The sequence below is a fragment of the Myodes glareolus genome, chromosome X (assembly GCF_982192425.1).
Source record: "Myodes glareolus chromosome X, mMyoGla1.1, whole genome shotgun sequence".
Lineage (NCBI taxonomy): Eukaryota > Metazoa > Chordata > Mammalia > Rodentia > Cricetidae > Myodes > Myodes glareolus.
This window is the reverse complement of record NC_142053.1, coordinates 93646809-93666744: the sequence shown is the minus strand read 5'-3', so window position 1 is coordinate 93666744 and position 19936 is coordinate 93646809. Positions and strand designations below refer to the sequence as shown.

The following is a 19936-nucleotide window of genomic DNA, read 5'->3' as shown; positions in this document are numbered from 1 at the left end:
CCCAGAGCAACTTCAAAAATATTGCAAAAAAGAGGTATATTCTTAGCCTCATATTTTTGTTGTTAAATGAAAGTGAAAATACAAGCTGAAATTGCCAAGGGCAACATATATACCTGTAAGAAAAATATTGCATAATTATGTATATGTAAATTTAGGATAATGGAAGATTCCTTTGTATATTAGAATTATACTTTTCTTTGAGAAAAGTTACAGAGCATTAATTATAAGATACAGTCACAAAAGTCAGATTAGTAATTGGTTACAGGAGAAATAATAATTGTAATAGTAAAGTCAGATGTGTTTGGCATGAGAAGTTTGGGCCTTACATTTGTATGAAAGGAATCAACTCAAGTCTATATGAAATCTTATTCTCTTTCTTGGACATTGGAAAGAAACAGAAAGAAATTACAAAGGGAGGGCTACTCAAAAGAAAAATCACTGAAAGTTTCCATTGATGCATGTTGAATGATATTAGAAAATATTCTTCTTGGACAGTATTACATTTCTCTACCTGGTGGACTTTAAAATTAAAGCAAAAATAATACTTGCTGAGAATAGTAATATTTATTCATAAAATTCAGCTATGGACGAAATAAATTTGATGAACTCATGTGAATAGAAATGTAAAGGGGTTTTCCCTCTGCATTAGCTTAGGTGATGCAAATGAGTGTCAGGCTCATATATGGTATTATTTCAGAGAATGACCTTACTTGATAAAAGAGTGAAATAGGTACATTGCCCTTGTCTACAAAAGCAATTTCTGAGTCAAACTAGTAAACAAAAAAAGAAAAAAATGTAAAAAGAAAACTGCATAAAATAAAAGGAGCAAGATATTGCTGATTTTAAGTTCAATGATTCTCTACCAGTAAAACTAGTGTTTCTGCTGTAATTTAGTATCATGTACTGTTGGAGACTGTTTGTTCCTTTCCTGGCCAGCCAGACATGAAAACATGAAAACTCAAAAACTATATTTATTAAAACGCCGCTTGCTCAACGACTCCAACATATTTCTAGCAAGATCTTACATCTTAAATTTACCCATTTATATTATTTTATATTTTACCATGAGGTTTGTGGCCTACCGGCAAGGTTCCCTCTAGTGGCTTGCATCTTTCTCCTATGGCAGCTACATGGCTTCTCTCCTGACTCTACCTTCCTTCTCCATATATCTCGTTTAGCCTGACTTTAGTCTGATAAGCCTTTGGCAGAAAGCAGCTTCTTTATTAACCAATGACAATAAAACATATTCACAGCATACATCACCTCCCATATAAATCATGAACAAAGACGAAATAGTTCCACATTAGTTTACTTGTATTTGTAAAAAAATGATAAAACTTCTAAGACTGTTTCTATTTGCAGGATAAATTCTTTACCATAGAAATTGATAACTAGATTCATTTTCTATCTAATTGTCCTACATTTTCTTTTATGTAGGTAGAGAAAGATGGGATGAGGAATACAAAAAAAGGTATGTAGAAAAATATAATGTAAATATCTAATTTGGATTTAGGACCCATACAAAATGAGAATAAAGAGAATAGTACCATGCACAAATTATTCAACTAGCAAGGTTGAAATCTAAAGGGAGAATATTTACTTGCAATATAAATTAGCACAGGTTTTGCTATCCTCATTGCATTCTCATAAAAAAAATTTAGAGAACTTGGAAAAACACTACTGATTAACAAAACCAGATAATAACCTAGCATATTCTATTAAAAATAAAGGGTTTTTTTTATTCAGTGACATTTACAAAATAAGAAGTAGTGATTTTGCTGATCAATTCATACACATTCATATCACCTTATGAATGTCTATTGTCCTTGAGTAAATCCATATAGAGGAGAATAATGTTTGGACAGTATCCTTCTTTACCTTTGAGGAGGTAGTTTAAGGGGGCAGCAGAAGCAGAATTGCAGCTCAAAGGGGACACAAGCAATCAATAGTCCTACTTCATTGTAAATCCTATGAATAATAACAGAGACCACCATGCAAGCTGTATTCAGGAGTGCACTAGTGGCACTTACATATTGTGAATAAACATCAACAGTCTGATTGAAACTAAGGTTCACTTAATAGGAAAGAATCCATGCCTAGTACTGCACCCATAGCTGGTGAGGTCACAGAACCCTCCATTAAATTGGTCAAAATGTAAAAAACAAGTGACCATAGAATGCCCATCTACAACACAACCCCTATACCTAAGGTCCAGAGGATATTTCAGAAGAGCAGGCAGAAAAAATGTAAAATCCATACATAGGGCCAGAATATATACTGTGAGACAGTATTTTCTGTTTATAGCTTGGAAACTACACCCGTGAAGTATTTAAAAATTGTTTCCTTAAACAAGACTTGAAGAATGAGATCACCAGTGCACATGTCAGTGTAGAGGTGTGCAATCTCACAAGGTTCTTGCTCTAGATGAAGAGTTACAGTAATAAAATGAGAGAAGAATCAGTCTTCTAGGAAACCTCTTTTTCTAATTCCAAGTAGTTAGCTCAGCCCTAAACCTATAATACATGCAAGCAATACTATATGGACTCAGAAGTCTGTGTATGTATGTATGTATGTATGTATGTATGTATGTATGTATGTATATATATATATATTATACACATAGTACATGTTTAAATATTATGTATAGGTTATGTGTATTATATTTCAGATTTATAAATATGTGAAAAATAGTTACTACAAATAAGACTTTATAAGTTCAAATAGGCTTAATGTGGTCAATTATGAGTTTCTCTCTTGAAGTAAGAGGGTTAATATTTGGGAGAAATACTTCTTGAAAAAGAAAACTGCAGAAGTTGCTGTCACATCAAAAATCAACTTAGACACTATTAAAATTATATTTAACAGAGTTGCCATATCCAACCTTCTATTTTTCCGTTGTCTATACACAGATGTGGATCTAAAGGAGGAAATGTGTGACTTTCATCTTGTCTTGATTATTTTATGTTGATTACAAATTATATAGATGGGAGGAATGTGAAATAGAGTGTAATGAAAGCCAAGAAAAGAAGGCAATAGCAGTTCAATTCCACAGTTAACCAATTGTGGAATTAGAAAGTCATATATAAATTAGGACTCCTCAATTTATTAAATGTGTGAACTCTGATAATTTATTTGAAGTTTTTGTCTATTTCCTTACCCTAAAGGGATTCTTATATTATTACCTATCTTACAAGGCTATTATAAAAATTATGCAAAAAGGTAAAGTCTTTGTCATGCTGTTTTAAATGTAGTAAATATTCAAGTATGATAGTTGATTATTATGTTAATACCTTTCTTCATAACAAGTACTCACTAAAATTTTATAAGTTGTGAGGATATTTTTATTATCTTCCTCACTATGGCTATAGACTAGCAATAGAGTTCAATTTTAGAGTAATTTCTTAACAAATATAAGACCCACGGAACTGGTGGAAGCATATTCAAGGCCCAGTAGATTCACAAATTTTAAAAGAAAAGTAAAAGAAATAATTTACTAAATGTCAATTCTCAATTTAGGCAAGTATTCACTAACTTTTTCAGCCTAGGTCCTGAAAGCAACAATGTTCATAATTAGGCAGAGGAATATATTTGAGGTAGTGCTTCATTTACTGTACTTCAAGGTGAAACTTCAGGCCTAACAGATTGGAGCTATACAGCTGACATATTCATTTTTAGAACAAAATCTCCCCTTACTATTTAGAAATATGATAGCACATCTTGTATAGAAACTCAAGCTTACTTTTTCGCTTGTGGGGAAGGCATTTTGACTGTAGATGATTCATTCTTGCTTCTTATTAGACCCAGCCTTTAATTGACATACAGTAGGAAGTGCAGACTTGGCCAAAACATTGCTAATTAAATTGATTTTGCTTAAGTGCTTAAGCCCCAACTTCTGATGATTGAAAAAACTTCTGAGAAACAAAATCCAAAAGAATATTTTCTAGACTTCCATTTTTAAGGTAGAAAAAGCAGATCCCATTAACAGTATCTGTTATATAAACCTTCTTTTTAGGAAGAATATTGGGTGAATTACAAGATTCTCTCAAGAATTAAGGTAGGCTTAGAGGAGCAAGCGAGAAGGAGATTTGTCAGTGAAAGTTCAGTAGTGGATGATTGACAAGTATCAGCACCTTCATCCCAGTAATTTTAATAACCTTAGACCCTATCTTACCCTCTGTCATTCTTTTAACCCCCACTAATCTACTATCTGATGATTTTTCAAGATTGCAACCTCAGTGACATTCTCAGTCAAGCTAGCTACCTTGTCCAGGGTACTCTAAGCTGAGGTTTTCACAAAGATGTGGCCTAGTGAGACAAGGTCACATATCCACATGGGTAACAGAGTTCATAGTGTTAAAGTCTATGACATGAAATCAGACAAGCAATGGAAACATATAGGCTTAGAATAAATTTCTAACAAATGCATTGAACATCTTCAGGGCATGTGCTTAATTGTTGACTCAGAATGAGATGGCTCACTACTATTAGAGTACTGACAGGTGTACCCTATAAGAAATAACACAGGCATTTAACTATTTTGATAGAAGCTAATTACCATACTATGCCAATATGTCTCCCAGACCCAGAGTGTTGTCAAAATATTTGGGAAGATATATGCCAAGTTCAAGGTAAAGGTCCAAGTGAATGTATAACACAAGAATTTACAGATAATTTAGAAAGTTTTTAAGAACTGCCCCAGATTGAGAAACTGTTTGAGAAGTCTACGTGTGAACACAAAATATTCAAAAAACATTGCAGATTTATTTAATATTGTGGAAGAATTGTTAAGTCACAAGGAAGAGCTGTCTCTGCTCTCATAAAATGAAGTTTACATTAAAAAATTGCTACCTGTTCTACACTTACATAGACCAAGAGGACATGGAAGGCTAATATTTTTTATATATCATTATTAAAGGACTCTTCTTTCTCAACAATGTATGCTTTTTAAATATCATATTTCTGTTGAATGTATTGTGAATGTAGTAGTATGCCTTGAGTATGACCCTGGTTTGAATCAGCCATATTGGCACAGGGAATTCTTGACTGAAAATGCAAAATTCAAGGAACTTATGTCAATATGTCACTCCAAACCTAGGCAAAAAATATAGCAGACCTTCAGAGTGCAATATATTTATGGCATATTACTTATATCATCCAAATTTCAAGAGAATTGTCTATCTGATCTTACGAATTTCATTTTTTTAAACAAAATTGAAATAGATACTGTGCTGCAGGAATGTGAAATGTTTTTGCTTGAAATTTTTGATCGATTAAAAGATAATACTGTAGGTGATAAAGGATGGAATGAATTGTTATTGTTCTTTAAGAAATTCTGTGAATTTTCTAAGATATTAAATTTTCAGAAGAAAGATGCTTTATTGAGAACAGTGATAAAGCTAGGAATTAGAAGTGCTCTGAAAGTTTCAGTACATATGCAAGACAACCAAATAAAAGTAGCTGCTCTAGATATATTTACTTATATAGTAGAATAAAATCCACAAATAGTCAATGTGTTTGCAGTGGAAGAAGCTTAGGACAGTAATAATAATAATCTTCTCATCAATACAATGATCAAACAAATCATCTGTGATCCTAATCCCCAATCTTCTTGTATTTTAAGTTTGACAGCAGTTCTCTGTGCTCCTCTTGATCCAAAAAACTTGCATGTAACAGCTAATGTGTCTGAAAGAAGGGAATTTATGAATTTCTTCCATACACATTGCATGAAAAACTTGGTAGCACCAATTTTGTCTATCACATGACAAAATGATAGTGATAAGAGGGCCAACATGTGTTCTGATAATTATCAATTTCTGCTAATTGCCAAATGCTGGTAATTTTCAATTATAATTGCATTGCAATATAATTTAATTGTTGCAATAATTAAAATTGGCACAGTTTTAGAATTGTTCATCTTCTGTGTAAAACACCACAAACTTACATTAAAAATTATATTTTAAGGAAAAACTTGCTCAGCAGAGTGCTGGTGCAAATGAGTTCAAAGCACACTTTTCTGATTTTGTGTGCTCCAGGTTTATGGGACAGATGAAATTTATAATCCTTAATGAGGAAAAATCTTTTTGAACCTCTTATAAATGCTTTTCTGAATAATGTAAAAGGTTATAATATGTTAAGCTCAGATATTATTGAGCTAATTGAATTTATAAGAGAGGAAAACATCAATTCATACACTGTGTAAAAAGTTTTTATGGCTTTTTATTCAACTGAGTATGTCCAGACATTTAAAGGATTAAAAATTAAATATGAAGAAGAGAAGGAAAGAGAAAGTCAAGTTAGAAGTATTTTATATAATATAATACACCAGAAATTATACTTCAGACATAGGAAAGTCATGGTGGTTAATGTCAGGGAAGAATGTGATTCACGGGAAATACTGAAGCTATGCTATCAATGGGGAGAGACTTTCCAAATTGTCATGACACATTTATGAAAAGCATAGAAACAAGTGAAAATGAAGTCAAATGACCAGGAAGAAAATCATCTGAAGCATTTGATTGTCCTTTAAACTTACTCTGATGTTTCTGCTAATAGAATGAATCGGTCATTCTGTAGGAGGAGGATTCCTTTAGTGGACTACTCAGATGAAGATGATGACAATGACAGTGATGATCATCATGACAATGATGAAGACCAAGAAGAACCTCCCAAAAAAGACTTAATCTTGGTTTATAAAATAAGATGAGACTCTCAACCTTTGATGCAGATTAATTTTTATAACTATCAAAAACTGGAAAATCTAATTAAAAATCTTTCTTTTATGGACTTTTGGATATGGTAGAATTATTAGTAAATATGATAAATAATGGGCTTCAACGTTATGCAAAGAAAATCTCACATAAAACAGATACATAGTATAAACTAACCAGTCCCTGAGTGATAACTTCTTATCAAGAACATCTTAATTTGGCAGTATGGTTTGGAAGAAAGAAACAGTTTGATAAAGTAATACAATTTTCACGAATGTTATTTATATTACAAACAACTGCAAAAGTTTATTACAAGGCTCACTTTATTTGTTTTTATTTTTTATTATTTTATTACCTTAAAAAATACCAACCCAAATTCCCACTCCCTCCCCTCTTCCCATTTTTTCCACACACCCTACCACCCCTCCCTTCTCCAATCCTAAGAGAAGACAAGGCACCCTGCCCTGTGGCAAGTCCAAGGCCCTCCCTATTACATCTAGGTTGAGCAAGGCGTACATCCAAAGAGAGAATAGGATCCCAAAATCAGTGCATGCAGTAGAGACAAATCCCAGTGCCACTGTCAGTGGTCCTTCAGTCTGCCCCAACTGTCAACCACATTCAGGGGGACTAGTTTGATCCCATACACATTCACTCTCCATCCAGTTGGAGTTGGTGAGCTCCCATTTGTTGAGGCAAACTGTCTCAGTGGGTGAAGCCCTCATGATCTTGACCACCTTGCTCATATTCTCACTCCTTCCAATCTTCAACTGAAACTTGGGAACTCAGTCCAGTGCTCCGTTGTGGGTCTTTGCCTCTGCTTCCATCTGTTTTTGGACGAAGGTTCTATGGTGATATTTAAAGTAATCGTCAGTCTGACTACAGGGCAAGATCAGTTCAGGTACCCACTCCTCTATTGCTTAAGGTCTTAGCTGTGGTCAACTTTGTGGATTCCTGGGAATTTTTCTGGAGCCAGGTTTCTTGCTAATTCCATAATGCCTCCCTCAAGATATCTCTTTCCTTGCTCTCATATATGTCCATTGTCCATCTTGACTATTCCATTCCCTCAAGTTCTTCTCAACCCTCCACTTCTCTCCTTCCTTCGGCCCCTGCCCCCCATACTCCCAATTTTGTCAGGCAATTTTGTCTGTTTCTAATTCCCAGGTGACTCTATATATATTTTCCTTTGCATTAACTTTATTATTTAGCTTCTCTAGGATCATGAACTATAGGCTCAATGTCTTTTGTTTATGACTAGTATCGACTCATGAGTGAATACATACTATATTCATTTTGCGGGGTCTGTGTTACCTCACTCAGGATAATGTTTTCGAATTCCATCCATTTGCATGCAAAATTCAAGATGTCATTATTTTTTAACTGCTGAGTAGTACTCTAATGTGTAAATTTGTCACACTTTCTCTATCCATTCTTCAGTTGAGGGGCATCTAGGTTGATTCCAGGTTCTGGCTATTACAAATAATGTTACTATGAACATAGTTGATCAAATGCTTTTGTAATACAATTGAGAATAGTCCCAAAAGTGGAATTGCTTGATTCTGAGGTAGGTTGATTCCCAATTTTCTGAGAAACAGCCATACTGATTTTCAAAGTGGCTGCACAAGTTTGCATTCCCACCAACAATGGAAGAGTGTTCCCCTTACTCCACATCCTCTCCAGAATAAACTATCATTGGTGTTTTTGATCTTAGCCATTCTGACAGGTGTAACATGGTATCTTGGAGTTGTTTAGATTTGTATTTCCCTGATAGCTAAGGAAGTTGAACATGTCCTTAAGTATCTTTTTGCCATTTAAGATTTTTCTGTACACCATTTTTAATTGGGCAATTTAGAATTTTAGTGTCTAATTTCTTGAGTTCTTTATATATTTTGGAGATCAGTTCTTTGTCTGATATGGGGTTTTTGAAGATCTTTTCCTATTAAGTAGGCTGCCTTTATTTTTGTTTTATTGACTGTGTCCTTTACTTTACAGAAGCTTCTCAGTTTCAGGAGGTCCCATATATTTATTGCTGCTCTTATTGTCTGTGCTATTTGGGTTATATTTTATATTTTGTCTTCAGTGTGAGGGAATATATTGCATGCTAGTGAAAAAGTAGAAGAGTAGACTATTCAATAATGAGAGGAATCAAAAGCAGCATGTCATCTTGTACCCACAATCTACAAGCAACAAGATGCATCCTGATACTTACCTCAATTTCTCCTTTTTATTAGTGTAGGACACCAGCCAATTGTATAGTGCCACACACTTTCAAGGTGTGTTTTTCATTTTCAATTATTCCAATCTTTAAACTGTCTCATAAACATGCAAAGAAGTTTTCTCCTAAATGTAGATTTTGCTATTAAAAATCTCTAATTGACCCCTTGCCTACATTACACTCAACCATGTAACTTTTAATCATAAACTTCTACATCTCTTTTCAAAAGGATCATTGCTAAATGTATCCAGTCTAACCCATATGCATGCCTGGGGCGCCCTTCACTGTGTACCAAAGGAGAAAACATGTTCCTATCCAGCACCATTAAGACTGAACAGGAGAAGGAAACACAGGGTGGCCTTCTCTGGGCACAGAGGAGAAAACATTGGTCAGGTAGTTGACCAATATTGTAAAAAAAAATATATAGCATGGATTGGTTTATATCCTTTGCACAGAGGCAGATCTGAAGAGGCGAAGACCACAAGGAACTTGCTGAGGAGAGTGGCTTACTTGCCACCTGAGTCCAAGTTGATTTTTAGGCCTGATCTGCTGTTTAGACCCATACATGTTTCTGTGGTCATTCTGCAATTATGGTCTGTGTTCATGTCCAAGGATTCTGATACCACCAAAAACTGAGATTATAGGCTGAGCTGAGATGTTTCCTTTCCTCACCGATTACAACACTAGGGAGAAATGGGCTTGTCCTTTAATTGGTGCAATACTCTGGAGAGGAATCTCTGCATTTCACCCAAGGAGCACAGTAGAGCTGACCTTATTGATGGAGGTGAAAGTGACCTGGCCCTAGGAGCATCAACATGGGTGGGAAAGCTAGACCAACCCACTGCTCATCTGACTGTCATACAGAGGTTTGGGTAGGGGAAAGATTCCCCCTCCTGGCTATCATTCCCAATCTTCTACTGTAGGCAATGGAGATGCTCCTCTCCCTTACCAGCTGCAACACTTGGGAAAGCAGGCCCGATATCTTTCCTAGGAAGCACAGTAGAGCTAATACTGTTGTCAAGGGCACAGGTAAGCCATGTCTTGCAGAACATGATTGAAGTAGAACTAGCATCACAACTCCTTTGCTATATGAAGTAGTGAGTGAGGAAGAGATGCACCCAGTATCTCATCATCAGTGGAATTTTGGAAAAGCTGATCTTAGTGTCATGAGAGTGGGAAAGCTGGCCCACCCCATCTATAGATGCTGCACTCCTAAGAGTGGCTCCTTCACCTTGCCTGGGCAATATAGTAGAGCTGGTCCTGGTGGTATAGGTGTGGGTGGGATGGCCTTGATGACCTGATAGCAAGATAACAGGTACCATCCCTTGTTCCTCTCTACATAGGGTTAGCTAGCCAGGAAAACACTGGCAGCTGACTAACCATACAACCACTCACTAGTAGAGACAACTAAGGATTTGAAACACTGGTTGCTTTTCCATAAGACTGGATTTGATTTCTAGTACCCACAAGACTGCTAAGAAAAATGTGTAAGTTTAGATCCATGAGACATATTATTCTCCTCTGTCCTCCATTGCCACTTCATGAATGTAGTACACATATATACATATAGGTAAAAAAACACATACATATAAAATAAAAATAAGTATATTTTTAAGTCAACTCAAGGAAGAAATGGGGGAAGCATGACAGCAAATAGAGTGGAAAGCTGGTGATCTCAGCTTTATCTTTAATATGCAAGGATAGAGAGAAAGAGACAGATGTAGCTAGAGTTCTAATAGGTTTTTAAAACAAAAGCTTGGAGTCAGATATGGAGAGATATGCTGAGAGATCAGAGGACAAAGAACTAAACCGTAGTCACCTTACCTACACCACTTCCCAGTGGAAAAGAGACTGAGTTCATGTGTCCTCACACCTCATCACTTCCTCTCTCCACCCAGTCACATTTAGTTCCTGTCTGTCTGTCTAGACCTCCTGACCACCACACCTCTATCGTTAGCTAGTGGTTGTCTCTGTCCTCTGATCCTCAGGCAAGCTTTATTTGTACAAACAAGATATTACCACATTTCTCCTTTTAGTCAAAAAATTTAAAAAGGTTATAAATAATTTAAGAAAAAGTATTTACAATAAGTACAGTACCAATATACAGTATATACAGGCAATAAATACAACAATGTCTAGCCCAATTATAATTGGCATATACAGAGAAAAATCCTCCATATTTATCCTATCTTTGTGAGCCCCCAAATTGTACCTTTCTATTCTAACTTGAATTACCAAAAGTATCTTTTTATGTCTCTCAATGTTATATACTTTACATTTCTTTAGTAAATTTCTTTTCTGAATCTGGTGACAAAGAAAATTACAACTATAAAGTCTTCAACTCCATCAGAGACACAAGAATGAAATAGTACCAAAGTAAGTAGGAAGCACACACAAGCAGCTTCCAAAGAACATGAGAAATGACAGAAACAGATGACTTCCAGAATAGTCACCCAAGGTTCCTTTCTGATGCTGGGGCATCTGTTTTCAGTCTATAGACCTAGCACATCTTACAGACTTTTCTGTGATGCAAGATATTATGAAGGATTGTCCTACATTGTCTTGGCAAAATAATAGTCTTTGTTTTTCATCCTTTTGAAGAAGGACGCTGAAAAGAAATCCCACACCAGCTCTGAATTGAGTATAATAGAGGGTTACTTATTTAAGAGTAAACTCACAGATCACAACCCTCTGCTGGAACAGCAACCAAATCCCACAGCCAGAAAAGAGGCCAGATGCACACTTTACATTTGCATAAATAGTATAACAGGCCATGCCCAAGTGGGTGGGTAATTTAAAGGCTACTGGCAGTAGGAATTGCTACAGCATCTCCCCCTTTTTTTAAATGAGAGAGTTTTAAGCCTGATACAAAATTATATACAATAAAAACAAATATATCAAACAAGAAATATGTGATGAATGTTTCAAAAATTATTTCATCCTAAGGAGTTTAAGTTTGTATAATAAATAACTTGGCCAAGTCATGATAGGAAAGTAATAACTATCTTGTCTTCAATCCCATTGAAGATCCGTGAAGGGAAAATATATTACATAAGTTAGCAGGAAGTGCAATCAAGCACCTTCTAAGATATACAATAAATGACAGAAACAGCTGGCTACTGGGCAATAACCCAAAGTCTCATTTTCATTGTTGGAGAAACCAACTTCAGCTAAGGCCAAGAGTAACTGACAGACCATTTTTAGAGGCAGGAAGTTTTTTTAAAACTGTCTTACCCCGAGGATTTGACAGTCTTTTTTTCTTGTATACTGCTTGTCCTATACAGACAATTGTTCATTTTTTCAGTGGTTGATGCATGGTCCATTCCTTGCCTAAAGTTCAGTTTTGCCAAAAAGAAAACAAGCTCTAAGTGGAGTGTCTTCTGTGCTCAGCATTCTCTAGAGAATAGATCGGTGCTGCCAGGATCAATTGTGTCTCATGACAACAGAACCCTAAATCTTTTAATAAACGTTCTGTTCTATGGAGTCTAATTCTTGTATAGGAAATGGCTTGACTAGATCATGAGAGTATAGTAACTATGTCTATATAATCTTCAACCATACTGAAGGACTGAGAAGGGAGATAATATTACATGAGCAGACAGGAAGTACAACCAAGTAGCTTCCAAAGCAAGTAATATATGATGGAGACAATTAGCTGCCTGAGCAATCACCCAAAGTCTCATTTTGCAACACTGAAGCAACCAACTTTGACTAAGGCCTAGCTTAAATGACAGACCATTTTCAGAGGCAGGACATTTTTCAAAACTGTCTTACCCTGTCTTGGCAAGATTTGACAGTCCTGCTCATACATTTCCAGATACCAGGTACCTTATCAGTGGTTGAGGCATGGGCAGTTCCTTGCCCAAAGGCCAGTTTTGCCAAGAAGAAAACAAACTCCAAGTGGAGTGCCTTCATTGCTCAACATTCTCTCGGGAGTAGATTGGTGCTGTTAGGAGTATTCATGTCCCATGTTAACAGAACCCTAAGTTATTTAAATACCATATTCCACAGATCCTTGAAGTGGTTGAAGGTTACCTATCTAAACAAAATACAATCTCTATATATCTAAAGAACCTAACTTATCTGACTGTATGTACAACAAACATGAACAAGTATTGACCTATACTAATTAATACCTGTATAACTTAAAGACTAAAACTTCATGTTAGAATACTAAATAATCTGTAATCAGATGTACAACAATTGAGGACAATGAGCTCAAAATGTAAACACTCTATAAGTATCTTGATCAGAGGTAGGATTAACATATAATACAATATGAAAACATATCCTAAAGGTTGTATCAATATACAAAATGTTCTAAACAGAGGTAGAAACATGCATGCATACAATCTGACAGAATGACTTTGCATAGGTGTACAAATAATGTAAAAAATAACAAATATAATTTGAACTTGTATCAATATACAAAAACTATACCAATGTAATGTAAATTATCCATAAATAATAGCTCACATTGATTCACTCTATTTCCTACTATTTTATACAAAAGATATATCAATGTAATGTAAATTATCCATAAATAATAGCTCACAAGTGTTCACTCTATTACCCACTATTATTATCCCTTTTATGGAAAAAATATTGTTTTCACCACAACTCTCTATCTAGCACAAGTAGTAATCAACCATCCCTAAACAGTGCTCCCAACCCTAAGGACAAACTTTTGTCAGATAAGGGGCATCTTTCTCTAGAATTGCTTTCTGCTTTCATGGGGGTGATGTTCTCTTAATGAGATTCTGCAAAAGTAAAGCGATGGTTAAGTTTCAAAATTACTGTCTAGTATAGCTGCAAACATTTTTTGAGAAGTCAATATTTTGGGTTTTTTTTTAGTTTTTTTGGGGTTGTTGTTTTTTTTAAGTTCTTATTTGGAGTTCTGAGCAGAATGTCATGAGAAGGTGCACCACTTCAGCAGCTGGTCCCCAAAAATGTGGTCTTCTAGAAGCACTGTCAGCATCATGATGCTAGTCATCTCAACTAGATTGAGTTGTTGCTGTGGGGCCCCATCTTCTTCCTGGAACTTTCAAAGATTAGTACAGGAAAAGGATCTGTAGGAAAATCTATTGTTCATTGTGGAAAACTTAAACATCATTCATAGTAACATACATTCAATTAAGAATACAATATAGACAAAATAGACATGGAGAAAGTAAAATTTTTTCTAAAGTCTTCCTTCTGTCCCAAACCAGATTGCTTCTGATATGAGACAGAAACTCTGAATGTTCATTTTAAAAACACGCTTGGATTTAGAGAAGTACAGAGCCATTGTCCAAGTCCAAAACCAGCTGTGTGGTGGGGGGGGGTATGTGTGTAAATGTAAGTGTAACCAGTACCTGGATTCATAATCCATATTCCATTTTCTAGACAATCCTTAATGGATAGTTATTTTTCATTCTGTCAGCATTCAAATATCCAGTGTCTCTTGAAATTTTGATGATATGTAATTTTCCTGTAAAGATAAGAGCAGAAACCTGCCCCAACCTTATATGTTTCTCCTTACCATCTGTATGGTGTCCTATTGTGGATGAGCTGTCATTTTTTTGTTTCAATAGGTTTTTCTTATTGAAACAAAAAATTATATTCCCATTTTTTTTTAATTTTGTCAGCAGCAAAAGGCACTATACTCTCTTCCGGGTCTATACCTGCTAATTGGCAAAGTGTCAGTTTACCTTTTATAGTTAATTCAGAGTCTTTCCATATAAGCTTTAAAGTTTTTACTTGTTTTATGTGGCAATAAGATCCATTCTAAGAAGATATCATTCTTCTGCATTAAAATTCCTGTAGGAGAAATTCAAGAGGGCAATATGACTAGAATACAATTAAGATTTGGATTCACCCTATGCACATGTGCCTCCTGTAATTTCTCCTCAACTATTGTCAGTTCTGTCTCTGGTATAGTTGTTAATTCTCTGGGATAATTTAAGTCTTTGTCACTCTCCAAGGTTTTGTTTAAATGAACTATTAGATGAGGTATTATCCCCAAAATTGGTCATAGACAGGAAATGTCTCCTAACAATCTTTGAAAGTCATTCAGAGTTTGCAATCAGTCTCTCCTAATTTGTGCCTTTTGTGTTGTAATTTTCTGTAAAACTATTTTATAACCTAGGTAATTGACAGAATCTTCTCTCTGTTTTTATTTCAGGATCAATTTATAATCCCCATTTTGGTAAAACTTTTCTTAGTTTTTCAAACATTCTTTCTACAGTGTCTATGTTTGAATCAAATGACAAAATATCATCCATGTAATGATAAACTATAGATTTAGAAAATTTTTTACATATTATTTCCAATGGCTGACTTACAAATTATTGGTATAGGGTGGAAATATTGAGCATTCCCTGTGAAAAGATAGTCCACAGGTATCTCCTAGTAGGTTGAGAATTATTGTAAGTAGGCACTATGAAGGCAACATTTTCTCTGTCCTTTTCTTGTAAAGATATAGTGAATAAACAATCCTTTAAATCAATATCTATAAGAGGCCATAATTTTGGTAATAAAGAAGGCAGGGGAATTCCAGATTGTAGAGGACCCATAGGTTGCATTATCTTGTTAACATCCTGTCACCATTTCTCCATTTACCAGATTTTTTTAACACCAAACAGAGGTTAATTCCAATGGTTGGTTAATTCCTCAACATAGTTGCTTCTGTACCAGCTGTTCTAAAGCCTATATTTTGTCTTCTGTTAATGACCACTGTTTAACTCATATTGGTTTCTCAATTAACCATTTTAAATGTAGGGCCATTGGTACCTCTAATGGTTTGCAAGTTGCTTTGTGTTTTTGCACATTCTGAATGGCTTGTGACCTTTGTGTATATTACCTTATACTATGTTTCCCAGAATTATGGATTCCTGGGACTGTAGGAATGTTAATCTGGCTATTCCATTGCTTCAGCAGGTCATGAACCCATAAAATCACTAAAATAATAGCCACATATGGCCTCAGCCTTCCTCTTTGCCCTTTTAGTCCTAAGCACTCAACCCATTGTATGCTTTCTTTTACTTGAGATAGGCCAATTTGCATGCCAAGATTCTGGAGTAATGATACTCATGTCTGTATCCGTGTCTATCAAACCAACAATTATAATGCCATTTATACATATTTTTACCTTTGGGTTTGGGTCATTTATAGTGGTCTACAAGAATATACATTTCCTATATTTTCTATTTCCTAATGGGATTTTTGATTCCTTCTCCATGCTTAATCTAACACGCAGAACTTTATGGCCTTTTACAAAAGTCTCTGGATTTTTAATTTACCAGGTAAATTATGTCGTTCACAGTGACTGGCAATGACTGGACCACTTTTGACTTCGGGGCCTGAAAGTGCCCCCAAAGGAGTTTCCCAATGGTATCAGGTTGCATTGTCTGTCTTTGGTTGATCTGCATTCATTTGTCCAATGTCAGCCTTTGCAATACCTTCGACATATATCTGAAGGCTGAGTTCTCCTATTCTTGTCATTTGCAGAGGAAATTTTATTCCTAGAAATTTTTTGTCTCCAATCCCTTTTCAGATGTCCTATTTTACCACAGTTAAAATGTTTGGCATTTTGATGTGTCATCATTCCTTTGGAAATTTATTCTCCTACCCAAGATTCAGTATTATAATCAAATGTTTCAATGATGATTGTAGGTAGGATCCATTCATTCATTCATTGTTGCTGATAAAACCTTTAAGGATCCAAGAATCTTTTTGCATTCTAAGTTGGCATTTTCAAAAGCCAGAGATTCAATAAGTACTCATCTAGAATTGAGTCTGTTACTACTATTTGTACTGCTTTAGTTAATCTTTGTTAAAAAAAAAGTCACTAAAGGGTTCTCTCTTACTGTGTTTAACCCTGGTATATGATTCAATTCATTTTCCTAGTTCTTGAGTCCTGATCCAAGAATTTAAGGCTACTTTGTGGCACAGGGACAAGATTTGTTCACAGTAAAGAGCTTGACATTGTGGGTCCGCATAAGTACCCTCAACAAGACTTTGATTTTGGGGAGTCTCGAGTCCTTATGCTTTTCCCTGTTGGTCTAAAATTTTAGCTTCTTCCCTGAAATAACATTTAAACATCAGTAGAGGCCCATTATCCAAGATTGCTCAAACTAACTGAAGCCAGTCATGTGATGTGGCTTTAATGGTAGAAGCCCATGACTTTGCCATCTCTCTAACAAATGCAGACTGCAAGTCGTAAGTTGCAATTGCTTGCTTAATTTCTTTTAGATCATTCATTCCTATAGGTATCCATCTACTTTCTTTGGATCCTTTTGGGCCTTTAGAACTTGATGTTGTGTCTGAGTAGATTACAGGAAAGAATGTTAAAACCCTGGGTAAGTCATCTCTGACAGCTAATAATGATGTTAAATTCTGTCCTTGTATCTTCTTTCCCTGATCATTAGCTCCAATAATTTCTTCAATTATTTCCAATCTTCTTACTACTATCTTTTATAAAGCCTGAATCTCCTGGCCTGTATATATTTCTAGTGATTATTGAGGCACCTAGCCTCTGGTCCTCATTTTGCACATGTGGGTCTGAGGTCTGAAGTTTTTCCTTTAAAGATAATATCTCATCCTTGGGCATTATTTGGATAGTGTGCAGATTGCCTTCCTGGAGATATATTGTATCTGCTTACCTATCATAATGTTTTAACAAAGTTTGATTGTCAAATTCAACAGCATGAATTCTTTCAGTTAATTTCTCAGTACCCTTAGACATGGATTCAATTTTGTCTGTCAAATTATTGTTACCCTTTTAAATAGTATTATTTTTTCAGGTTACTTTTGATTTTTAGTGATATTAATCCTATCAAGAAGTGATTTATTATTAGTCTGTAAAAACTGTATCATTTCCAAAAGTGCAACATTCTTCTCTCTGTTATTAAATCATTTTCTTAAGTATATAATATGAAGAAAAAACTAAGTCTCAATATCCAATAAGTGAATTACTACAGTAATTATATAAGCCTTGCAGAATACAATCCATAGTATTAGCAACGTGTTACTAAAATTCTATATGGTAATATTGTCTGACATTATATATCTTTCAAGTTTATTTATTTATTAATTACCTGTTTTGAATTCTGGTAAACTGTTTTAGGTGTAATAATGTTTATTGCCTAGTAGGTATCTTGGTTGCTGTGTTGCAACTAGTGGAACAACCTGGTGCCATGAACAGACCGAAACAATCCTGAGTCAATTTCTTTTGCCTTGGTGCTGGTTAAATACTGAGAAATATGCTTTGCTTGACAAATTAAATCCAATTAAATCATTTCTATTCGTGAAGCAAGAAGACTAGAACTCACAAGCAGGGAGCACGAACTGGAAGCTCTGCAAGTTGCCATGTGGCAGAGAATGAGACAGTGTGTGTGTGTGTGTGTGTGTGTGTGTGTGTGTGTGTGAGTGTGTGTGTGCGTGTGTGTGTGTGTGTGTGTGTGAGAGAGAGAGAGAGAGAGAGAGAGAGAGAGAGAGCAAGAGTAATTAGGAGTTTTTTTTCAGTTCAGCATTTTTATTGATTTTTGTTGAGGTCTACAAATTTTTCTATGCTCCCCTCCCTGCCTCTCTCTTCCCCTTAGACCCTCTCTCAAGGTCCCCATGGTCCCAATTTACTGAGGAAATCTTATCTTTTTCTACTACCCATGTAGATTAGATCTATGTATGTCTCTTTTATGGTCCTCATTGTTGTCTAGGTTCTCCAAGATTATGATTTTGGGTTTTTCTTCATTGCTTTATTTTTTTATTATTATATGTACCCACTTGTGAATGAGTACATGTAATAATTGTCTTTCTGGGTCTGGATTACCTCACTCAAAATGATATTTTCTTGCTCCATCCATTTGCCTGCAAAATTCAGGAAGTCATTTTTTTCTGCTGTATAGTACTGCATAGTGTAGATATACCACATTTTCCTTATCCATTCTTCCATCAAAGGGCATTTAGGTTGTTTCCAGTTTCTGGCTATGACAAACAATGATGCTATAAACATAGTTGAGCGCATGTCGCAGAGATTTCCTTTTTCTACTTATTCCCTTTGATGTCCCAGACTAATACCTGAACCCATCAAGGTCCTGGCTCAGGCCTACTCCCTCTGAGGTCCCAGACTCATGCCTGGCGTGCTTGGGGAATTCCTAAGTCATAGTATTATGACTATGACTCCCCTATGGCATGGGTTTTTACAAAGAAACACTTAGTAGGTTAAAGCAAGTCAAGTGGACTGGGGTAGGCGACTTTCTGGGCTGTGGTCCAATTAGGCCTTTAAGCCAGTCCATCTAGTAAGTGTGGAGTCTGGTTTCATGTAGGGCCCAGATGAAGAAGGACATTAAGAATATATCCCACACTAGCTCAGAATTGAGTATAATAAAAGGTTATTTACTTAGTGGTAGAGGTCACAATCCTCTGCTCTAACAGCAACCAAATCCTTCAGCTGGAAAAGAGACACGTGCTTTTCATAGGCATATATATAGTATAAGCGGCCATGCCCAAGTGGGGAAGGGGTAACTTAAAGGTTACTGGCAGTAGGAATTCCTACAGCAGGTTTCCTCATTTTCCAATTGGTGCAGGTGGGACTGTGGTTTAGGTGGTCACTCTTCCTCCAGGTGCTGGCAGGTATGTGCCTCTAGAGGATATTGGTTTGACTCCGAAGTTCTTCCATGTGTATGTGGGATCACAAATAGGATGGTCACAGATGCTCTTCTACTAGGGGCACAGCAAAGGCTCTGGTGGTTGCGGATGCTATGGAGAGTGGTTGGGAGTATAAGGAGACTGCTCCCTTGTCTCCTGGGTTCTGATATGTGGGGCTGATTTTATTATTTGTAAAAATATTTATTTTTTTTCTATAACCATCTATACCCCATATCCTTTCTTTATTAAGCCTATCCACATCATAAATAAAACAGGAATTTATTTAGAGTATTATTCCATCTGGACCTCTTTTATTGAATATCTCTCTAGCTTTTTTTTTCTATGTGAGCAAATTTTAAACTGCTAAGCTACACCCAAATGGTATAGGAGG

General features: G+C 35.6%; 1 pseudogene; it reads left to right on the top strand.

Moving 5' to 3' along the window:
• The first annotated feature begins 4331 nt into the window (after positions 1-4331).
• On the top strand, positions 4332-6703 carry LOC146889114 (protein PPP4R3C1-like; annotated as a pseudogene).
• Positions 6704-19936: the final 13233 nt, after the last annotated feature.